Genomic DNA, 12,524 nt, shown 5'->3' on the forward strand with positions numbered 1-12,524 from the left:
TCTAGGGCTGGAGCAAAATGCCACATCTCTTTGCTGAAGTGTAACAAGAGGCACCTTTACTCCATTTCACAACAAGTTCCTCATCTCCACCTGAGACCACCTCAGCCTGGATTTTATTGTCCATATTGCTATCAGCAATTTGGTCAAAGCCATTCAACAAGTCTCTAGAAATTTCCAAACTTTCCCACATTTTCCTATCTTATTCTGAGCCCTCCAAACTGTTCCAACCTCTGCCTGTTACCTAGTTCCAAAGTTGCTTCCACGTTTTTGGACATCTTTCCAGCAACACCTCACTCTACCAACACCAGTTTACTATATTAGTCTGCTTTCATGCTGCTGATAAAGACATATTCAAGACTGGGTAATTTATTAAAAAAAAAAAAAAGTTTTAATTCCACAGTTCCACGTGGCTGGTGAGGCCTCCCCATCATGGTGGAAGGTGAAAGGCATGTCTTACATGGTGGCAGACAAGAGAGAATGAGAGCCAAGTTAAAGAGGTTTCCCCTTATAAAACCATCTGATCTTGTGAGACTTATTCACTACCACAAGAACAGTATGGGGAAAACTGCTCCCATGATTCAATTATCACTCACGAGGTCCCTGCCACAACACATGGGAATTATGGGAGCTACAATTCAAGATGAGATTTGGGTGGGGACACAGCCAAACCTTATCAGGAAGGAAAGAAGGGAGGGAGGGAGAGAGGAAGGAAGGAAGGAAGGAAGGGAGGGAGGGAGGGAGTGGGGAGGGAGGGAGGGAAGGAGGGGTAAGGAAGAAGAAGCTTCTGCTGGGATCATCAAGACCATATTCCAATCTAATCAACCAAGACAACCAGATTTACTGGGGAACTGAGAGGCTGTCTTTCTGTCATCAGCAAATTTGTCTGCTGGGCATTAGCTTCTCTCCCAGGGAAACTCCATGTCCCTTTTGAGTTCAAGATCCTCATAATAGATCCTTGCATTCTAAAGAGATAAGATTTACACATATAGCACCGAATGTAATTTACTCAAATACTGTGTTGATTTCTTTCCAGTTTCCTGTAAATCCCAGTTTTTGTTTCTAAGTGGAATGTCATAGAAAGAAAAGAAGAGAGAACACATTAAAAATTGAATTCTCCGTGTGTGTGTATGCATATGCACAAGTGTTTTTACTTTTCATTTCCACGATATTGTGTAAAACAATAGTTAAAAGATGCAGATTCTGAAGTCAGACTGCTTGGGTTCAAATTACAATGCAATTATTTCTGAACTTTATTACCTTGGGAAAATCACCTAAACTTTTTGTGTCTCAGTTTTCTTTTATTTTACCAGTTAAGCTATGATAATAATATTACTCGCCTCCAAAGATCATAAGAATTAATTTCTGTTAAGTCTAAAGACCATTGCTTGGAGTGCTGTAAATTCTCAATAAGCCCTGACTATTACAGTGATTATTTCAAAGAAAAAATAGAAATAGAATGTATGATGATTTGGAGAAATCCAGGGCAGCTTAACTTCACTGAGTATAAAAATATCCTGATACTATCTTCCACTATACAGATAGAAATATTTAACTCTAGATTTAATTATACGGTAGACTGTAGAGAGACAAGGAAAGATTAGGAATAAAGATAAATGAATAGGTTAGAGATATCTTTTTCTGCCCTTTTCTTCTTTCAAAACTTACCCTGAAACTACAGGAAAAACAAGAACGCAAAATAAAAACTTGAATCTTTCTAAATTAGAAGACATCTTTAACCCATTAATCTACAATATCTCATGACACAGAGAGAGAGTGGGAAAGAGTAACTGATTCAGATGAGTGGGAGCAAGTCAAATCTAAGAGCTTGAAAGTAGGCCCACATGGGAATGCTTTCTCAGTTTGTAGGTTCCAAAAGGCTTTTGAACTGATGAGGTAGATTAGTCTAGACTTGAAAACTGAGACGATTATGTGAATTTAGAATTAGGAGTAATTGAACTAAATTTCTTACACTGAATTACTTTAACAGTCAATTGAGCATCTACGTGTCAAATAATATATTCTGTTTCAGTGAGCTTAATGTCTATCTTTTTGTCGATATCATATTCTTTTGATTACTGTAGCTTAAAATGTAGTATTCTAAGTGTAAAATGTCTTGAAATGTATTCTAAGGACTCCATTTTGTTATTTTTTCAAAATTACGTTGCCTATACTAGATCATTTGCTTTTTAGAATTGTTTCATCAATTTTTACATAAAAATAAAACCTCATGGGAAATAATAGGGATTATACTGAATCATCAGATAACTTACATCTTAAGAATCTTGATTCTTTTGATAGATGAATATAGTATCTTTCTCTATTTAGCTCTTTTTAAATTTCTCCCAACAAATTAATGTAATTTTCAGAGACTTAAATATATTTTGTTACCTTTAGATCTTACATATATTTTGTTATATTTATCCTTAAGTATTGAATATTTTATGCTATTGAAGATAGTACTTTTAATTTCAATTTCAAATTTGTTAAATGTGGAAAAACACTAACTTTTTTTTTTTTTTTTTTTTTGACAGAGTCTCGCTCTGTCTCCAGGCTGGAGTGCAGTGGTGTGATCTTGGCTCACTGCAACCTCCGCCTCCCAGGTTCAAGCCATTCTCCTGCCTCAGACTCCCAAGTAGCTGGGACTACAGGCACACACCACCATGCCCAGCTAATTTTTGTATTTTTAGTAGATACGGAGTTTTCCCATGTTGGCCAGGATGGTCTCGATCTCCCAAAGTGCCGGAATTACAGACGGGAGCCACCGCGCCCAGTCACAATAACATTTTATATTTAACTTTTACCCTAAAAGTACCTAATATTAATTTTAGTATTTGAATTTTTGTGCATTCTATAGGCTCTTCTATATGTTCAATCATATCATCAGTTCTAGTTCCGTTGCTATCTGCATATCTTTTGTATTTTTTTAATCCAATTTCATTGCATTGGCTAGGCCTTCTGGTAAAATGTTGGATAAAAATAGTAAGACTAATCATCTTTTTTGTTCCTGAATTTAAAGTAGAAGCTTTCAATTTTTTATCATTAGCTATAGATTACTCACAAATTATCTTTTGTTTTTTTAACACAGGGTCTTGCTCTGTCTCCCAGGCTGGAGTGCAGCAGTGCTATCTTGGCTAACTGCAACCTCCATCTTCCAGGTTCAAGCCATTCTCCCACCTCAGCCTCCCGAGTAGCTTGGACTACGGGTGCACGCCACCACGCCTGGAATTTTTTTTGTTGTTTTTTAGTAGAGATGGGGCTTTCCTGTGTTGGCCAGGCTGGTCTGGAACTCCTGACCTCAGATGATCTGCCCTGCTCAGCCTCTCAAAGTGCTGAGATTACAGGCATGAGCCCACTGTGCCCAGACATAAATTATCTTTTTTTAGATTGAGAAACTTTTCTTGAAATCTTAGTTTGCTGCAAGTTGTTATTATGAATGTGTGCTGAATTTTGCAAAATTTCTTTTTTGTACATAATTATATGCTCTTTTTATGCTTTTAATCTGTTATATAGTAAAATAATTAAATGAGTTGTGAATGTTAAATCTACCTTGCATGCCTGACATAAGCCAACACATTTAAAAATTTACATTGTTGGTTACTGGATTTCCTTGCATATTTAAAAAAAGTATTTGCTTCTCTTCTGTCACACAGTTAGGTTCTTGGAGTAAGGTGGATTCTTTTGATGCTTGATTTTGAGTTTTTAGGGCAAGCCCAGAGAAGTCTTCAGTCCATGACTAATTTTGCCCCACTGACAAGGTGAAATTCTGATGATTCTGTTCATTCCATTTACAAATATTCTATTGTTTCAATTACAAATTGCTTTTCTCTGCTAGCTTGTGAGATCATTATTTTCCAACTAGTGTCTGTCTACTCCATTCTAGTGGTTCTTTCTGCATGTACTATTCACATAACAGCTTAGATCAGTACTCAGACAAATACATGAAGGTACCTTTCTGTAGAATATGACGATTTGTGAGATTTGATAGCTTAGATTAGGACAAAGTAGCATAAGGTATCAGGCCGAAAAAAAAAAGACTCATATTTGGAAAGGTTATATATTTAATTCCATTTTATGCTAATTGTAAATATGTATTTAACTTCTAGGTATACTTTCCTGGTTAATATCAAAAGACCACAATACCGTGTAATGACTAAGAATCAACTATTATTTGAAGTCATTATAAACAATGTATTGTCCTCCATCAGATATATAAACAAATATTTCTCCAACCTAATAATTTTTCAGATTTGATTTTAATGATTATACTAGAATATCTTAATATGATAATGCTAAAAATTACTATTGTGTACATGAATAATTTTTCTCATCACATTTAAGAAAAATATTCTCTTTCCCAGAAGAAGATTTGAAATAATTCAGTAAGCTATAGGAATTTTCAATATATGCTAGCCAATTATCATAATGCCAACTGACATTAATTGAGCTCTTACTCTGTGCAAAGGATTTGGCACATATTATTGTGTTGAGATGGAAAGACTCTTGGAGTTGATACAAACTACTTGTCAATTTCTTTTTGCCAATAAAAAAATTCACACACATTTTCTAAGCATTTGTTTACTTATCTACAAAGTGGGAGAAATGACATTCCAGACAATCTGACCAGATACAACATGTAAAAACCCCTTTAAAACCTTATGGTACAATATTATCCTTAAGGATGTCATTGTGATATGCATATTCCCTTTGACATTCAAAATATATTCAATGATATTTTTCATTATTTCATACATATTATTCATATATATTTCTTTATATGTTTGTGTATGTACATATGTGTGTGTATATATATTATATATATATATACTTGTGTATATTTTTTGGAGACAGTATCTTATTCTGTCACCAAGGCTAATGTGCAATGGTACAATTAGAGCTTACTGCAGCCTCCAACTCCTGAGATCAAGCAATGTTCATAGCTCAGTATCCTAAGTAGCTAGGAGTACAGGTGCATGCCACCACAGCCAACTAATTAAAAAAGAAATTGTAGAAATACAGTCTTGCCATTTTGCCCAGGCTGATCTTGAACTCCTGGCCTCAAGTAGTCCTGCAGCCTCAGTATAATTTCTTAACATATACTTCCAACTGGTTTTTAAGAATAGAAACAATAGCCAGCCTTTTCTCGAAGACTGACTTTTATGTAAACTCTTCCTTTCATATATAGACATTCATGCACATTTTATTGCTCATAATTGTACCAGAATTCAATAAATATGAGGGTAGATCTCGTTTTAATGTGATAACAGTCACAATTTGTCCATTTTGCACTTAGCAGTTTGCTCTTGTTCCAGTCTCCAAAACTCATATTTAAAAATATTGTTTAGCTAAATTAAATAGAATTTCCAGTTTTTCAAATATTTCTTGTGTGCCAGCAGTAGAATGACAGAGTGTCTTGCATTGCTCAAAAAATTACCTTAAATTCAAAGATCAACCCCCATGAGCTTAATTTTATCAAAGAAGAAATGTCTTGTCAAATACTGTCCCAACCAACATATTCAGTAGCTTTCAAAGTATGTTTGACATTGAGGACTGAAAAACAACATAGGAGTCAGAGAAACAAACATCGATGGCCTGTCAAATTTTTTGTAGACATGATGCTATTATCAAGGCACATCAGGATAAAATAAAATGACCTAGCTGACCACAGGATTACAAATGTCCTGTGAAGGAAAGAAAAACGGTGAATCAAAAGGTAGCTTTGTTGCATGTCCCCCCAGGCCTTTTTATTGACAAGAATGACAATGGTCCCAAGATGCACCATTATCTATGACCAGCAAGCAGACATCAAATGCTCCTGAGCTGTATCTGTCAGAATAGAAAATTCTGCTCAAAACAGACAGGGCTTGTTACATTTTGTTCGGCTAAGGTTTGTCAAAAGCCAGGGTCACTTGTATTGCTCTGCCCTGAAGGGGAATTGTAAAAGGAGAGAAGTACATGATTTCTCAATGTTTCTTCTGCAAGGAGACTTTGAGTCTGGTTAACCAAATGTTTTGAAAGTCAAGTCATGACTCAAAGGAAGTAGAAAGCAAAGTTAATAGTCTATCATTTATCTACTTAGAAATGAGGTTCACATGCTAAAAGGTTAGAGTTTTAGTAGATTCCTACATTTAGGAAAAATTTTTTGCTATGTGTGATTTGTTTTTACAAATTAAAAAACGAAAATACTACGGCCATTGAAATTGGAGGGAACAAGTTAATGTGTTCTGGCCAAGTATTATGTGCTATGGCATTATGGAGTTTATTACAGTCTGAAATATTTACACTGGTAAGATATTTCTCTAATTTGCTTCTTTTTGACTAAAGAGAGATTTTATACACAAATGTCCAGCCTCTGACAATTAAGTAAACTCACTAACTTGTGGAAACATCTGTTAACCACTCATGAGAAAATGCAATTTGAGAGTATTTCTGTAATTGATTCCTTAAAAAAAAACACACATACAATTTTTTTCTCCTTTAATAAATTTGAGGGTAAAAATCAAGCCATCACAAAGACAGCATTTGTGAACAAAGGGATTATTTTTCCCTTCTTTCCTTCCCTTATCTTTTACCCCCTCCACTCCTGTCCCTTCTGCTCTTCTCTTTACTGTTGTACTTCTCAATTTGTAGCTTAGCATTCTTTCCTATGCCCAGAGACAAATCCAATTCTGATCAAACTTGTTATAAGTTGTCTTGCAAAAAATGTTATCACATTTGGTAATCCTACACTTTCGTAATTTAAAAACATAGAGTTTGCAAACTCATGGTCATGATTGTTTTGTTTGTCCCACACAATCTTTTTCCGAAGTCTATTTTACTTACCGTCTTTAAAAAACAAGAGAGTTCAGAAAATAATTTTAAATTCCAGATTTCTAGGAAAAAAAGAGGGAGAGGGGCTAATTTGACAGTGCATAGTTTGAATTTCTACTTAACAATATTCTTCCACAGCACAGGGGCTAAGTGTTACAGCTATTTTAGAATTTGTTTAGCAGGCTTTCTGGTTTTTACTGGAAAGCCCCTTAAAAAACAACAAACAAACAATCAAACAAGAAAAAACCACAGAGGCTGTTGAACCTTTTAGTCAGAACATATAATCTCCAACGTGTCATAGTTTCCACAAGGTTTGCTTCTCTTACTCATCCCTAGGGGTTTGAATTGTGAGTTCTGCTCAAATTCAATTAATGAATTTAACTGATCAACTATTTTTCTTGTCAATATAACTGTATAATTCTAGCTAATAACTTACTGTTCAGAATATAATTACTCAATTGTTTCATGAGTGGGAATTCCATCTCCATCAGTAGACTGTGAGCTTTGCCAGGAGCTAGAGCATATTTTAGACATTGTTTACTATTCACACTCCTGCAGTAGCACCTGGTACAGTATGATGTCCAATGAGTGCTTGTGCAGAAAGAAAAGAAGGTAGGAAGGAAAAAGAAAGGAAGGTAACATTTTGAATTAAAAAATGAATCTTTCATTGTTTCCATTTCCAATAGTACCAATCATGCTGTGGACACTTAAATAAGAATCTTCGCTCAACTGGCCAAACAGAAAAAAAAAAAAACATAGGCTTTAGAATTATGTATCACCTTGCCAACATTACAGTGAAGCTCACATGAGATCCTGTAAGTATTTGTCCAATTAATTCTAGAAAAGCTTCAGGATAATGATTGGTAACACACATTTTTCTTGATGGTACTTTATTTCCAATAATGTTCCAGGTCATCCATCAGACTTAAACATTTCTCAAGTGTACTGCAAAAAATACTATCCTACCCTAACCTTAAGGAAGGAAAATGTTTCTGTGGTGAAATAAAAATTCCTCATGACTTAGTATACCTTTTAATTACTGATGACTTTTAAAATTTCTATACCCAATATTTCATTCCTCTCTATTTCTAGAAAAAAAAACTACTAGATTTAGAGTCAGCAGCCCTTCAGTTCAAGTCCTAAATCTGCCATTTATTAGCAGTACAGTAATATAGTCAACAATCACTTAACCCTGATATATCTCATTATTTCTATCAGTAAAATGGAGTCAAAAACACTTCCATCACTTACATCACAATATTGTAAAAGCTCAATTACAAGTTCTATGCAAAAAATGTAAACAAGTTTTTAAAAAGTCTATAGATATTACTTAAATAAGAAACATAAAATTTGAGAGCAAGCTCCTGCCTTTATAATAAACTATACAATTCAATCTTTTCTGTCTCACCCAGCTTGACAATGACAATTGATTTAACCAGCCAATTAATCTGATTACCAATTTGACTGAATTAAGCAATTAATTCCATAAGAGTAAAACAATTGATCAGTTCCTGTTAGCAGAGAAATTCAAAATATTAAAAGTGGTGGTTAAAGATCAACTACAGTAATTTTCTCATTAATTTATTTCTAATTTGAGACTTCTTGTGCTCAAGTAAAATTGTACTTGTCCCTGATAAAGTACAAAAGTACCTCTGGGTACACAGAAATCCTAATCACACAATAGCGACCTTGTCCAATAGTCTCAGTAATGATTTCTCTCACTTTACCCTGATACACCTTTGAAATTTCTATTCAATTCTCTTGAGCAAAATTAGATAACTGAATCTGTGAAACTTTTAAAGTCCTTTCCGGTGGAACACTCTCACTCTATTCATTATTACAGTCTTTTATTGATTACACCCTAATTATCTGTTTATGTTATCACCTATGATAAAATTGTAAGCACATTAAACACAGACTGTGTGGTCTTCATGTTGGAACCAAAAATCTAGCATAGCATCTGAATTTTTCCTGGATTCAGTAAACATTTGTTTAAAGAGGAATGTTAAGAGTTATTGTACTACTAATCAACAGATAAAATCAATTTCTGAACAAACAGAGGAAATAGAATACATGAAGGAGGATGATGTGTTGGGGCTTTAATTGAGTTCTCTTCCCTTCTCCCCATTCAATGTCCTCTTAGAGCGTCTTAGAGTGTCCTACTTAGAGAGTATTTAGAGAGTACTTTTCCCTTCTGCCTACCTTAGAGATAGTTAATTTTTTAATGTATTTTCCTCAGAAATGTTTGAAACTAGAAGAGGCTGAGAGCTAGGATTTAGATGATGTGAATACAGACTGCTGGAATAGAGGCTATAGCAAAGCTGGGAATCACACCAACAAATGGTGCACACTATTGAAACTGGCCCAATTGTCGCATACAAATAATATTTGTGGTTTTTTGAATAGACATAGAAATTGACCTTCCCTTGTTTTAAAACTTGAAACTTAAATTTGTCTCATCTGACTTCCTCAGGAAACCACACTCAGTGAAGAAACTAAAGCTCATCAGATTACCGTGTCCAGAAAGTGAGACACCAGCCCCCCTATCCATCATGACTGCTTCCTTACCACTCCCTAATTCCTGTTTTTCCACCTTTCCTTCCGTATAAACCCCACCATTTTAGTTGGGTGGAAGATGGATTTGCTACTTTATCTCCTGTTATCTTTGGCTGCAGCACCAGATTAAAGCCTTCTTCCTTGACAATACTCCTTGTCTCAATGATTGGCATTCATGCCACAAGCAGCAGGACCTATATTGAACGCCTGGAGTTTTGGTGACATTATGATTACCAGGATAAGGGACAGCAGCTACTAATGAAACATAAATCAGTGTGGCCGAGGATGTCATGCAAAGGAATGGTCCTTTGCTCAATCCAGGTGAAAGGTAAGCTTCTAGAAACTTAACTGCCCAAAGGGAGAATGCAGGAAGGAGAGAGAAAGAATATTTGATTGGTTGAGTTTAAAAATCTCAATAAACTAAATTTAATAGTAGGAGTGATTTCATAAACTTGAATTAAAAGTTGAAAATTTTCAGCTTCTCATTGAAATGAGAACGTCAAGAAAATCTTTGCCTACATATACATAAAGTTATATCTCTTTTTATACTCAGGCCTGTGTATTACTAAGACTACACTATTTAAATTGACTACTATGCTTTGTGTATAGTTTGGACTTGAAAGGAATTTGATGAGGTTTTGAGAATAATAGCAATAGATATTTGGTAGAAAATAACAATAGTTTTCACTAACTTGGACAATCTAGCCTACATTATTCTCTTAAGAATTGATTAATAGTTTGTGCTGTTTTATCATTCATGATTAAAAAGTTATAATGTTATAATAATTACTGTTAATGTGGCGTGTTTTTATTTGGGATATTTTTGAGGAAAACAATTCTTTGCATTTTGTTTATTTAAAAATTCACATATATCTGAAGTCTACGCTTAGATTGAGTAACTTGAAAACGGTGTGCCTTGAGCAAGTTGGTCAACAGGTCTGAGCTACCTTCCTTCTTTAGTTTGTGTGTTGGGGATAAGTACATTTGTCCTAGCTTTCTGAATCATTGAAAGGCTCAGAAGTATTAATATATGGAAAAGTGCATTGAAAACAAAAAAGCTCTACAAGTTATTGTTTTATCAATATGTTGTACTAATATTTCTAAACATTTTCAAAGATACCTTTTATTTTTCATTACAATCAAGTACTTCTTAATTTAAGTGATTAAATACAATCACTGGACTATGTAAATGGGTCTGCTCCCTTGTGATATCTAATTTGATATTCATGATTTGCAAGATACTTTAGTGTTCAATGTATACAATTGAAAGAAAAGATTATCTAAAATATAGGCTCACTTAATTTGTATACAATTTCAAAGTACATCATAAGCAAACTTGCCTTGGGAACTATTTTAAGGGTAAATATAATTTTAATTTCCACTGCTCCTCATTCCTAAAACAACAACAAAATACTAGATATTCAGGATTGGGGAACCTCCTGAATGGAAATTTGACTTTCTAAATCGTAGAAAGTTCAAATAAGCATAATCTAGGCATTAAGAAACCCTGGGGGAGGCTATAGAAGGACTCATTTACTGAGAATCCTCAGTAATTACCTTCAGTTTTAGCCAAGGTTTTGTAGCCACCTTTTTTTCTTTACCTGTTTATATTGTCTATGAATGGTAACAGCTAAAATATTCATAGGCACTGAGTTTATCATATAACTATGATCTAAATGAAAAGCAAGATGTAGAACATTTGTCAAAATGCCAGTATCATTTTCACAGGAGAATTTGACATGTGACCTCAGTCATTATCCTTCTGTATCCAGAAGAGTAACCTGTTTTCTCTCTTCCATTATCAATCCCAAGAAGCCAAGTGAAAACAACTGCTATTGCAAAAGCTAATCCAAAAATACAAGAATTCATGTTGCATACTTCTTAAATTTATTTTGAATACAAGAAAGGTGAATCCAAATAGATGGCTTTTCCTTTAAATATGTAATTCTAGAAACTTATAGCAGGAAGTTCATGAGAAACTCATGAAACTGCAAAGGGTATCAAGATGGATTGAGGGCAGAAGATGGGTTGTGTTTAGGGACATTTGCTGATTGTTTTGTGCACTTAATTGCTGTACCAATATTTCTATGTCTATAGTATAAGCTGAATCTAACCAAGCTAGAATCAGGAAATCATGATCCTCACCTCAGCAGCTGCCAGCCAGAAATACTTTGAGGAATAAGGATTTTCCTTTTTACTGCTGAGAAAAGAAAATAATTGTGGAATAAAGGGCACTATAAACCATTCTAACTATGATCCCATAACTTACTTTTTGCCAAGATATATGAAGTCATTTATTTCTCATTTCTACTATTTGGTTTGAATTTACCTATTGAGCAGTTTGTAGAAATGCAATAACTATAAACATTGTTCTGAGGGAAGAAAACTTCCTTAAAGTGCAAATTAAAACAGTTTCTGGTGTGTTAGAGTAAAACTGCAGGATGTCATTAATCTTCCAGTAGAGTAGGTTTTAGTACAAAGCACTAGTGAAATTCTTCATACTGTAATTTATGTTTTGTTCCATTAAAATAGGAGGTATTTTAAAGCTTTGATTATAAACATTCTATATTTCTTTTAGCCAATTTGGAGAAAAAGATTTAAAAGATTATGGTTTCTTGTGGTCTCTTTGGACATTTTGTTTCTGGGATTTGATATACAGTTATAAATGAAATGGTAGAAGATAATATACATGAGATCAATTTCATCTTACAAGACTTATCTAAAAATGAATAATAAAGGTACTTGCTGTTATAGTGAATTGTCCGATCATTTATCCTGTAAATTTATATATATATATATTTTTATTATACTTTTTTATTATTATACTTTAAGTTTTGGGGTACATGTGCACAACGTGCAGGTTTGTTACATATGTATACATCTGCCATGTTGGTGTGCTGCACCCATTAACTCGTCATTTCGCATTAGGTATATCTCCTAATGCTATCCCTGCCCCCTCCCCCCACCCCACAACAGTCCCTGGTGTGTGATGTTCCCCTTCTGGTGTCCATGTGTTCTCATTTTTCAATTCCCACCTATGAGTGAGAACATGAGGTGTTTGGTTGTTGGTCCTTGCAATAGTTTGCTGAGAATGGTAGTTTCCAGCTTCATCCATGACCCTACAAAAGACATGAACTCATCATTTTTTATGGCTGCATAGT

At 34.4% G+C, this 12,524-nt stretch overlaps 1 non-coding gene across 1 annotated transcript; it reads left to right on the forward strand.

Moving 5' to 3' along the window:
* The first annotated feature begins 6,955 nt into the window (after positions 1-6,955).
* On the forward strand, positions 6,956-7,017 carry LOC129032231 (U7 small nuclear RNA). The gene has a single exon (XR_008501250.1). It is a non-coding gene; the product is annotated as a U7 small nuclear RNA (small nuclear RNA).
* Positions 7,018-12,524: the final 5,507 nt, after the last annotated feature.

This window comes from Pongo pygmaeus, chromosome 11 (genome assembly GCF_028885625.2).
Source record: "Pongo pygmaeus isolate AG05252 chromosome 11, NHGRI_mPonPyg2-v2.0_pri, whole genome shotgun sequence".
In the NCBI taxonomy this organism is placed as follows: domain Eukaryota; kingdom Metazoa; phylum Chordata; class Mammalia; order Primates; family Hominidae; genus Pongo; species Pongo pygmaeus.